Source organism: Tursiops truncatus, chromosome 18, assembly GCF_011762595.2.
Source record: "Tursiops truncatus isolate mTurTru1 chromosome 18, mTurTru1.mat.Y, whole genome shotgun sequence".
Taxonomy (NCBI): Eukaryota; Metazoa; Chordata; class Mammalia; order Artiodactyla; family Delphinidae; genus Tursiops; species Tursiops truncatus.
The window spans coordinates 35,049,268-35,060,413 of record NC_047051.1 but is presented as its reverse complement, the minus strand read 5'-3'; the positions used below and the strand labels follow the sequence as shown (position 1 = coordinate 35,060,413).

Sequence of the window (11,146 nt, the reverse complement as noted above, 5' to 3'; positions counted from 1 at the left end):
CTACTCCCCTTTGTCCTCCTTTACTTTACTCTCATCTGCTTATCCTGTATCTGAATTGCCTTTCTACTCTGAAGAGACCACAGACTATTAAAAAGTCCACCAAGTTATTGGCTTTACAACTGCAATGCCTCCAAAGCCAGAAACTTAAGACAACACATGAGCCTCCCTGGTTCCACCCTCCCAGGGAGTCCATCATCAAAATACTCGTCCACATATCAGTTGTCTCATTTGCCATCAACCAGGACACTGGAAAAGATTGTTTTCAAAGGTTTTGTCAAATCCTTTCACACCAGCTGGAATGTGCCCATATCCACCCTCAAAGGAGGGTCCCGTCCCTAAGGTTGACGGGGTTGACTGCTGCCAGGTCCTTTAAACAGCCGAGGGAAAACTAAAATTAAAATTAATGGAGGCCCGCGCCACCCGCTACCATGAACGAGGAGGCCATCTGCAGCGTCCGTACCACAAGCTCGCCGACTTGCGCTACCTGAGCCGCGGCGCGTCCGGCACCGTGTCTTCTGCCCGCCACGCAGACTGGCGCGTTCGGGTGGCCGTGAAACAGCTGCACATTCACACCCCGCTGCTCGACAGTGATTGGTGAATTATTCTCTGTAACCTGACTTCTGCCCATGAGAGGACCTTCCCCAGCAATCTCCCAACGCCTTATGAATAGTGAAAGAAATGATGTCTTAAGAGAAGCTGAAATTTTACACAAAGCTAGATTTAGTTACAGTCTTCCAATTTTGGGAGTTTGCAATGAGCCTGAATTTTGGGGAATAGTTACTGAATACATGCCAAATGGGTCATTAAATGAACTCCTACATAGGATATGAGGAAAAATGAATATCCTGATGTTCCTTGGCCATTAAGATTTCGTATTCTGCATGAAATTGCACTAGGTGTAAATTACCTGCACAATATGAATCCTCCTCTACTTCATCATGACCTGAAGACTCAGAATATCTTATTGGATAATGAATTTCACGTTAAGATTGCAGATCTTGGCTTATCAAAATGGCGCATGATGTCCCTCTCACAATCACGAAGTAGTAAATCTGCACCAGAAGGAGGGACAATTATCTATATGCCACCTGAAAACTATGAACCTGGACAAAAATCAAGGGCTACTATATCAAGCATGATATATACAGAGCTATGCAGTTATCACATGGGAAGTCTTATCTAGAAAACAGCCTTTTGAAGAAGTCACCAATCCTTTGCAGATTATGTATAGTGTGTCACAAGGACATCGACCTGACACTAATGAAGAAAGTTTGCCATTTGATATACCTCATCGAGCACTTATGATCTCTCTAATAGAAAGTGGATGGGCACAAAATCCAGATGAAAGACCGTCTTTCTTAAGTTAGTATACAGTTTTAATCTGGGCCTTTTGAATTACAAAAATAACAAATACGCTGTAAATAAAATATTCCTTGAACAACTACGAAAAAAAAAAAAATTAATGGAAAATGTTGGTAGATGCCAGAGCTACACTCTCTAAACACCACTTGCTCTGAAGCCTGCAGATGGAATCCTAGGAAAACTGGCAGACTCCAGCCAAAGATGAGAATTCTTCTCAGAGTCAGCTCTCCTGGATCTTTGCAATGCTCAGTCAACAGAGGAAGTAAAAGTTTATGTTGCTGCTTACTGGTTGCTGATCTTTTTGTCTCCCAGAGACAGCTATTGTCTTCTTGTTTGTCTTGTCCTTTTGTGTCTTGAGAACTCAGCGTTGCTTTCTTCCTGCCTGAAGCATGCGGATTGTCAGTTCTTGTGTATGCAGACAGCACTACTGTCCAATTGGAGGCCCAAAAGTATGGCTGAGAGAAATGTGGGTTGCATCCCATTTGTGGCTAGATAAGGCTAGACAAAAATGTGTGTTGTGCTCCATTTGCAGCTAGGGTCCTATCAATGAGTGCCAGCTCTCAGGGAAATTGTCTAAGTCTTTCTTTCTTTTGACAATCTTTGGGAGTGGTTATGAATTTTGGGAGGGGAGTATATTTGCACCCTATTTGGGGGTATCTTTTGCGTCATGGGGTTCTTCAATACTGACAGGAAGATTTACTGTTTGTCCTGGCTGAAAGCTAAGATATTTTAAATGATTTTTTTTTTAAGTAGCTCTATGATCATTTGCCCAAATTGAAAGCTGATATTCAGAGCCCAAAAGGAACTTTTTTGTTTTGTTTTGTTTTGTTTTGTTTTTAAGGTTTCTCCCCTTGGCTAAATAAAACTATGTACATAGAGGGAAAGAAAAACATTCCAAAGACAAAGGACTCTAAATCTAGAATCTAAAAATCTTTTGACTTCTATCTTAAATAAAGTCCTTTTCTCTGATCTAAAGAAGTAAATTGAAGATAATGTAGTTGGATGGGTGGGTCATTCCCTTCATATCATTTTGGATGCAACAATTTTAGGGAGAATTAAAAAAAAAACTGTCCTACAAATTGAGGACAGTATAGACAACTTGTCTTACAAATTGAGTTTATTCAAGAACAGAGAAAGCCTGTCTGTTCTTCTTGCCAATCTCAAAATCTCTCCTATTTATCTCAAAAGACTTGTACATATTATAAAAATTCTGGACTTAGGACACAAGAGTCTTTCTGGGGGGAACTTGCATTCTTTCTCTGTGCCTAGGAGATGTCAATGTTCTACCAAGTCTACTCTAGGAATTGGAGATGATCTCTTTGAAATGCAAACTTCAGGGAGATAATTCTTATCAAAAGGAAAAAAGAGTGGAGAGGGGACACCATGAGGAAATTAGTCAAATGCGAAATCTTAAACTTCCCTCCACAAATAGTAGGAAGTTTAAGCCATCTGAGAAGGTAACCTTAATTTATTCCATCTGCCAGAAACACAATTTGGATCCAATTGTTCTTTTGTAAGTGAGTTTCATATTATTGCACCCACCACATGGCTAAAATTTTAAAAGGAAAGCTATAAGATCTCTGCATCTGTCTGTATGTTTGTGTACGTCTGTGTATTTATGCTATTAAGTATGTGTTTTTTTCTACCTTTGAATGGTATTACCAAAATTAATCTGTAAAAAGTCCTATTTAATTGGTTTAAAGAAATTTAAGCATTTATATAAATCAAGTATACTCTCAGAAATGTAGAAAGTAACCCAAACTTTTTTTCAGGTTCACATAATATAGGGTAATTTTGGGGGGAAAATAAATTAGTTTAAGTTTGCTGCCTTCATTAAAACAGACATGTTTTTACAGTTATCAATATCAAATATAATTCAGACATATGGCATTTATCCTACGTAAGTTTACTAAAAGTCAAATAGGCTCATGTTATCACTGTGACAGAATTTGTCAACAAAAAAAATAAGATGATGGTTAGCCATTTAACGACTCATGAAACTTTCATGAGTAATCTAAGCATAATTTCTAAAATAAGTAAATTCAACAGATGAAAGTTAAAAGTTTATAAGTTAAATTTTCAACAATAATTATGCTTTGTGGTATGTCTCCTTGAAAATAGTTTACAAAATCTTTTTGTTAGCTTGAAACATTAAAGTTATACTGAGATAAGTTAAATGATAGATATTCATTGAATATCTTGATGATTTCCAAATAAGATAAAATACTGAAACATTAATTACTGAACATAGTTTTTTCTACATTTGGCTTCCTTGTACAGAAGAACTAAAGATATTTGGGTCTATAGGTAAATATGTTTTCTTCACTATAGGGAAGAATATACCTCTAGAAATTATAAAATGTATTTATAAATTTGTCACTCCACAGAATGCTACTGTAATGGACATTCCACAATTTCTTACTTCTTAGTTTTCATTAGGAAATAAGGACTCTAAGGGTCAATAATTATAATCCACTGAAACTATTTAGAAATAATAAGGGTGAAAGAAACAGTTGTGTATGAAAGGTAAGAAAATAGAATGTGTTTTTTGGATAAGAAAAGGTATGGGGGACGTGTTATTATAGAGGGGGCGGTAAGAGAAAAAAGAAAGTAATTTTGTCCTAAAGTATAATTATTAGTTGTTCCAGAATGAGAAAGAGGAAAAATCTTGAACAAAATCTGAATAAATGTAAAAAGGTTTAGAAGTTTTGTGTGAAAGAAATCTTGGGAAAGGAATTTTATGTGTGGTCAAGCTGGCAAATATCAAAATGGACTCATATTTAAGAGTATTTTTAACATAAATTTTAATATGAAAAGTACACTGGTGCAAAATTAGAATTGGTTTTCTCTCTGTTAAAAGAAAAAACTTTTGGGCTTCCCTGGTGGTGCAGTGGTTGAGAGTCCGCCTGCCAATGGAGGGGACACGGGTTCGTGCCCCGGTCCAGGAAGATCCCATATGCAGCGGAGCGGCTGGACCCGTGAGCCGTGGCCGCTGAGCCTGCGCATTTGGAGCCTGTGCTCCGCAACGGGAGAGGCCACAACAGTGAGAGGCCCGCGTACCACAAAAAAAAAGAAAAAACTTTCTAATATTATTGGCCTGCTCTTAATAAGAAATTATAAACAAAGTATGCTTGTTTATCTTTTAAGTAATCTGCCTGGTAAGCAAAGATTTTGTGTTTTAACAAAATAATTTACTGTGCTTCATGTTGTCTTTATCAGGTCTTTGATTACTTTAGAAAGCCCAGTCTTATTATTATTAAAGAGCTAAGTATTTTTCTTGCAACTATATACTTTTCTGGATTTACCTTTGAAGTCTTTAATTGTCACTTTGGTTAAATGAATATTTTTGAGAAAACTCCCCAAATTTAAATTCTAAATAAAATCTTTGGACCTTGAAATAACTTTGGGATTTTTCAGAGGGTTCCTGGAACATTTGAGAAGTTTTGTTTTCTCTCCATACGAAAAGAGAAATATTAAACTAATTAGGCTTACTTGATACATTAAATTACATAGGAAGATGTCCTATAAGAATAGATGCTTAGCCTTCTCAGGTTATATGGTGTATTTTATTAACATAAATGTGCTGAAAATTTTATAAAATTCCTAAAATTCTGATATGTCCTGGGATAAGATTATCAGTCATACTTTCAGTTATTATCTTAAGATGTTGTATATTAAAGAAATAACCAAATCTCTTTGTCAATTCCATTATAATAAACTCTCATCAGATCTTTAGCAATGGGCATTTTTAAAGTCTTCTGTAATTTAAGGACTGTTATTGTTTTCCTCTGATGCAAAAGTGAGATTTGTAGAAAGGACTCTACTAAACACTTGACCACTGACATTACTGTCAAATTACAAAGTATCAAACCTTGGGTGCATATTTCAAAACTGAAGAAAACTCTTGACATCTGGTCTTGTATAAACTCCAGAAACCTCAAAGTCAAATTGACTAGGAGGAAAAGTAGCTGATGTCAAGGTGGCCGCTTCTTTCCAAGATGTCTGATCTAGAACACTTCTTTCCATTCTTATGTCCCTTTCTGACCATCTTTTTCCTAATTCTTATACCATGAAAGTCTTTATGATTCTTTTTTCCATATTTTCCTTGCCCAGGTCTGAGAAAACAATATCAAGTTTCACATATCTCGAGCCATTGCAAAGGAAGGGCATCCAACCTCCAATTGACTGTTGGATTTGCTATGACACTGGTGGTGCTGTAGTTCTTTCTGCTCATCACTCACTTCTCCCTGATTTCCAATGCCCCAGGATAGCTCGATAAACGCTTCTTGGAAAGTAGAGATACAGTTACAGGAAATCTTAGCTGGTTTGAGTCATGGGGATGTTGGCTCAGGAGTGCTCACCAAACCATGGGCATTATTATGTTTCTAATAATTATTGTCTCCTTAATATAGTTTGTTCTAAAAAAGTTTTAAATCCACATGGGCAACCATTGACCAACCAGCCAACAGATGGTATGTTTCTGACTGGATCAACAAAAAAGAACAGAAGAAGTTAACCAACTCCCAAGAATATGAGCTTGACATGGTCTTTTGTAAACACTACACTGAGACCTGAAGAGACAATGGTAACAGAGAGTCACTCTAAGACCAACATATCAAGCCTCTTGAATGGTCAAGAGGATGATCCAGAGTGGGGACTGTTGAAATAACTTAGGCTCAAAGTGGAGCTGCTCCTGCTGGGGGTGTCACATCAGCAAACTGAAGCTTAGATAAATTTCTGTCCCTATAAATGCTTTGGTTGACCAGAAAAAAGTCTATTCAGTCAACTAATCCCCAAAAGCCAAGTCAATTCTGGACTCTATATTTATTTCCTTGTACCTTCTCACCCCAAACAAGGTTGGCTACATAGCCCCAGTCAGTCATATATTTTCTATTTTTCTCTTCCTTGTTCTTTATTCTTTATCCTGTACAAACTTCCTGTCTTCTACACTATTTTGCAGTTCCCTGGAGCCTTGGGAACAGAGACTGTGTGGTTCATGAAGTGTTAAATAAGTTCGCTTGTATCACCTAAATTGTCGTCTTTAATCATTGTGTGTGTGTGTGTGTGTGTGTGTGTGTGTGTGTGTATTTTAGTTAAATCAACTTTCCAAGCAATTTATTCTGTGTTTTAATACCAGTTGGTCTGAGAAGTGATTTGAAAATTGATCACAGAATTTTACAGGGATTTAGCCACTAAACTATTTCATATATTCAAATTATTATACTTTTATTCCATACTGTATATAATTAAAGCTTTCTGAAGATTTAAACTATAAGAAATATTGTGTTATTGTATTTTATAAAAAATGTCTATATGCAAAGGAAATGAGTTTCCAATTTTGCCTATAATTATTTATCTTCCTAGAAGACAAATTCTCAAGTATATATAATAAAATTGACCTTGATTAATCATCTGTAGCAGTGGTTATTTCTTTTTTACAAACAAGTGTCGGTGAAATAGAGATTATTAGTATGCTAAATAAAGTGACAAATTCAAGCCTTCTTATTATGTTTTCTATAAGAAGCATGAGTTCTCATAAACTATCAAAATGAGTAGGTCATTACTGCATATGAATATACCAAACTGTCAAATTAGCTCAAACTTTTATTCTCAAGGTCTTCAATATTCTTAATTTGATTCACCAGTAAACTAGCCATGTTTACTTTCTAAAGTCCAAATAAATTTCCTTCACAAGTGATAGAACTTACAAAACCAGGTTGCTGACATGGCATTATGATGCCTTTTGTATGTTACATATTCTCTAAATGCTAATCAATGAAACATGGTCTTTAAGCCCTCTTTCAGATTAGAAAACAATACACAATAGAAATAAGTAACAAAATAAAGGTAAAAGAATTGCCACTTCTCTAAACCAATGCTACACCTTGGATTGGTCTAATTTTTTTTAACATCTTTATTGGAGTATAATTGCTTTACAAAGTTGTGTTAGTTTCTGCTGTATAGCAAAGTGAATCAGCTATATGAATACATATATCCCCATATCACCTCCTTCTTGCATCTCCCTCCCACACTCCCTATCCAAGCCCTCTAGGTGGTCACAAAGCACCCAATCTCCCTGTGCTATGCAGCTGCTTCAAATAGCTATCTATTTTAAATTTGGTACTGTATATATGTCAATACTACTCTCTCACTTCATCCCAGCTTACCCTTCCCCCTCCCCATGTCCTCAAGTCCATTTTCTACGACTGTATCTTTATTCCTATCCTGCCTCTAGGTTCCTCAGAATCTTTTTTTTTTTTTTGATTCCATATATATGTGTTAGCATACGGTATTTGCTTTTCTCTTTCTGACTGACTTCACTCTGTATGACAGACTCTAGGTCCATCTAACTCACCTACAAATAATTCAGTTTACTTTCCATTTATGGCTGAATAATATTACATTGTATATATGTGCCACATCTTCTATATCCACTCAACTGTCGATGGACATATAGGTTGCTTCCAGGTCGTGGCTATTGTAAATAGTGCTGCAATGAACACTGTGGTACATGAAACTTTTTAAATTATGGTTTTCTAGGGTATGTGCCCAGTAGTGGGATTGCTGGGTTGAATGGTAGGGTTTTTTTTGTTTCTTGAGGAACCTCCATACTGTTCTCCATAGTGGCTGTATTAATTTACATACCCACCAACAGTGCAAGAGGGCTCCCTTTTCTCCACACTCTCTCCAGCATTTATTGTTTCTAGATTTTTTGATGATGGCCATTCTGAACGCTGTGAGGTGATACCTTATTTCTCTAATGATACTGCATTTCTCTAATGATTAGTGATGTTGAGCATCCTTTCAAGTGCTTGTTGGCAATCTGTATATCTTCTTGGAGAAATGGATTGGGTTGTTTGTTTTTTTGATATTGAGCTGCATGAGCTGCTTGTATATTTGGAGATTAATCGTTTGTCAGTTGCTTCATTTGTAAATATATTCTCCCATTCTGAGGGTTGCCTTTTCATCTTGTTTATGGTTTCCTTCGCTGTGCAAAAGCTTTGAAGTTTCATTAGGTCCCATTTGTTTATTTTTTATTTTATTTCCATTTCTCTAGGAGGTGGGTCAAAAAGGATCTTACTGTGATTTATATCATAGAGTGCTCTGTCTATGTTTTCCTCTAAGAATTTTATAGAGTCTGCCCTTAATTTTGGGTGTTTAATCCATTTTGAGGGTTTTTTGTCTGTATGGTGTTAGGAAGTGTACTAATTTCATTGTTTTAAATGTAGCTGTCCAGTTTTCCCAGCGTCACTTATTGAAGAAAAGACATTTTCTCCATTGTATATGCTTGACTCCTTTATCAAAGATAAGGTGACCATATATGCGTGGGTTAATCTCTGGGCTTTCTATCCTGTTCCATTGATCTATATTTCTGTTTTTGTGTCAGTACCATACTGTCTTACTTACTGTAGCTTTTTAGTGTAGTCTGAAGTCAGGGAGCCTGATTCCTCCAGCTCTGTTTTTCTTTCTCAAGATTTCTTTGGCTATTCAGGGTCTTTTGTGTTTCCATACAAATTGTGAAAATTTTTGTTCCAGTTCTGTGAAAACTGCAATTGGTAGCTTGGTAGGGATTGCACTGAATCTGTAGATTGCTTTGTGTAGCTTAGTCATTTTCACAATGTTGATTCTTCCAATCCAAGAACATGGTATACCTCTCCATCTGTTTGTATCATCTTTAATTTCTTTCATCAGTGTCTTAAAGTTTTCTGCATACAGGTCTTTTGTCTCCTTAGGTAGGTTTATTCCTAGGTATTTTATTATTTTTGTTGCAATGGTAAACGGGAGTGTTTCCTTAATTTCTCTTTCAGATTTTTCATCATTAGTGTATAGGAATGAAAGAGATGTCTGCATTAATTTTGTAACCTGCTACTTTACCAAATTCATTGATTAGCTCTAGTAGTTTTCTGGTAACATTTTAGGATTCTCTATGTATAGTGACATGTCATCTGCAAACAGTGACCATTTTACTTCTTCTTTTCCAATTTGGATTCCTTTCATTTCTTCTTATCTTTTTTCTTTCTTTTTTTTTTTTTTTTTTTTTTTGATTGCTGGGGCTAAAACTTCCAAAACTATGTTGAATAATAGAGGTGAGAGTGGGCAACCTTGTCTTACTCCTGGTTTTAGAGGAAATGGTTTCAGTTTTTCACCATTGAAAATGACGTTGTCTGTGAGTTTGTCATATATGGCCTTTATTATGTTGAGGTAAGTTCCCTTTATGCCTACTTTCTGGAGAGTTTTTAATCATAAATGGGTGTTGAATTTTGTGGAAAGCTTTTTTACATCTATTGAGATGATCATAGGGTTTTTATCCTTCAATTTGTTAATATGGTGTATCACATTGATTGATTTGCGTATATTGAAGAATCCTTGCATTCCTGGAATAAACCCCACTTGATCATGGTGTATGATACTTTTAATATGCTATGGATTCTGTTTGCTAGTATTTTGTTGAAGATATTTGCATCTATGTTCATCAGTGATATTGGTCTGTACTTTTCTATTTTTGTGACATCTTTGTCTGGTTTTGGTATCAGGGTGTTGGTGGCCTTGTAGAATGAGTTTGGAAGTGTTCCTCACTCTGCTATATTTTGGAAGAGTTTTGGGAGGATAGGTGTTAGCTCTTCTCTAAATGTTTGATAGAATTCGCCTGTGAAGCCATCTAGTCCTTTGCTTTCTTCTGGTGGAAGATTTTTAATCACAGTTTTTATTTCAGTGCTTGTGATTTGTCTGTTTATATTTTCTATTTCTTTCTGTTCAGTCTTGGGAGGTTGTACTATTCTAAGAATTTGTCCATTTCTTCCTGGTTGTCCATTTTCTTGGCCTATAGTTGCTTGTAGTAATCTCTCATGTGTCTTTCTAATTTTCAGTGTCAGTTCTTACTTCTCCTTTTTCATTTCTAATTCTGTTGATTTTAGTCTTCTCTCTTTTTTTCTTGATTAGTCAGGCTAATGGTTTATCAATTTTATCTTCTCAAAGAACCAGCTTTTAGTTTAATTGATCTTTGCTATCGTTTCCTTCTTTTCTTTTTCATTTATCTCTGACCTGATCTTTATGATTTCTTTCCTTCTGCTAACTTTGCGTTGTTTTGTTCTTCTTTCCCTAATTGCTTTAGGTATAAGGTTAGGTTGTTTATTTGAGATGTTTCTTGTTTCTCCAGGTAGAATTGCATTGCTATAAACTTCCCTCTTAGAACTGCTTTTGCTGCATCCCATAGGTATTGGGTCCTCCTGTTTTCATTTTCATTTCTTTCTAGGTATTTTTTGATTTCCTCTTTGATTTCTTCAGCGATATCTGGGTTATTTAGCAGCGTATGGTTTAGCCTCCATGTTTTGTATTTTTTACAATTGTTTTCCTGTAATTGATATCTATTCTCATAACATTGTGGTCAGAAAAGATACTTAATATCATTTCAGTTTTCTTAACTTGACTAGGGCTTGATTTGTGACCCAAGATATGATCTATCCTGGAGAATGTTCCATGAGCACTAGAGAAAAATGTGTATTCTGTTGGTTTTGGATGGAATGTCCTATAAATATCAGTTAACTCCATGTTGTTTAATGTGTCATTTAATGCTTTGGTTTCCTTAATTATTTTCATTTTGGATGATCTGTCCATTGGTAAAAGTGTGCTGTTAAAATCCCCTACTATTATTGTGTTACTGTTGATTTCCCCTTTTATGGCTGTTAACATTTGCCTTATGTATTGAGGTGCACCTATGTTGGGTGCATAAATATTTACAATTGTTCTATCTTCTTCTTGGATTGATCCCTTGATCATTATGCAA

The 11,146-nt window shown here is 35.8% G+C and overlaps 1 pseudogene; it reads left to right on the top strand.

Annotated features, from left to right (window-relative positions):
- The first annotated feature begins 428 nt into the window (after window positions 1-428).
- Window positions 429-1,459, top strand: LOC117308805 (receptor-interacting serine/threonine-protein kinase 2-like; annotated as a pseudogene).
- The last annotated feature ends 9,687 nt before the right edge of the window (window positions 1,460-11,146 follow it).